Here is a 1,131-nt window from a genome sequence, read left to right as displayed (position 1 = left end):
GCTGCTACCTGAAAGGTTAGAGGTTGGAGTTCTTCCTTGAAGAAAGGCCTGGAGATCTCCTGAAAACCAGCTGTTGCAAACCTGCGGACCGCAGCTGCTTACCCTGACACACATGGGGCCCCAATGGATTCGACCTGAGAGCAACTTGCTTTTCGTCATTCTGTGCCGGGAACTGTATGTAAGGCACTCAGCTAAAACAAAACACCAGCTCAGAACTGAAGACCAAATTGACCAAAAAAAAAAAAAGAAGACCAAATGGACTTTGCTGGGTCACCGCCTATTTTATTTTCCAGTCTTCCGCCATTGACGTAGTAAGCTGGTAAGGATAGAAAGAATATAATTAAGTCATTTATTAGACCCAGGAAGGATGGGGCCCAGTGGTCTTTGTCATTCGAGAGCCAGTGCCCCAGAGTGCGCTTTTCGGAAACGTTGCTATGTTGTGATGAACACATTTTGCAGAACTGGGTGGGAGCATCTGAGTAATGCAGTAAGCATCTGTGTGTTTTTCCTCTAATGATATTACACTATTTAGTTACGATCTAAAAATATTGAATAATGCATGAATTCCAGTTAGCCTGACACAGGAAGTTTAGTTCCTCATGGAAGGTTTCATTTTCCCTCTTTTTCTCCATTTTCCTTATTCCATACAAGAAAATCATTTGTCTCCTGCGGTCAGTGGGGACCTCTATGAGTTCATAGCCAAGGGAATTTTTTTGGTCAGGAAAAATAGTAGTGGCAATTCCAAGCTGTGGATTGTCTAATGGGAATGAGCTTGCACCCACCTTGTCTGCCTCAAGTAAGTGTGAGCAAGACCCCAGCTCATGGTCGGCGCAGCAGGGGTGTGCAGCCTTTGTCCTGTGGCCTGCTTTGAGGTATGAGTGATTTCTTGGGGTTAATTCTATTCAAGACAGTTAGATGTCCTTCAGCTCTGCTACGTTCTCAGGGTAACACACATCTTTCTTGCCAGCATTCCTGCTCACCCTCCTCCTTCCCCCTCCTGTCTTTCTTTGAATGAAAAATAATGGAATAGTTAAAATGTACTAAAAAGTCCAGTGAGGAGCATAAAGAACCCCCATGTACAGTCATCGTCGTTTCGCCAACTGGCTTCAGTTTTTTCCCCTCAAGAAATGG

The 1,131-nt window shown here is 44.6% G+C and overlaps 1 protein-coding gene across 1 annotated transcript in view; it reads left to right on the top strand.

The window, feature by feature from the left end:
• The window catches only part of ABCA1 (ATP binding cassette subfamily A member 1), a 119,367-nt gene that overhangs the window by 39,273 nt on the left and 78,963 nt on the right, over nucleotides 1–1,131 (top strand). The window lies entirely within an intron of this gene.

This window comes from Orycteropus afer, unplaced genomic scaffold, assembly GCF_000298275.1.
Source record: "Orycteropus afer afer isolate SDZICR_OR568_19922 unplaced genomic scaffold, OryAfe1.0 scaffold00410, whole genome shotgun sequence".
Taxonomy (NCBI): domain Eukaryota; kingdom Metazoa; phylum Chordata; class Mammalia; order Tubulidentata; family Orycteropodidae; genus Orycteropus; species Orycteropus afer.
This window is presented reverse-complemented; position numbering and strand designations above follow the sequence as displayed.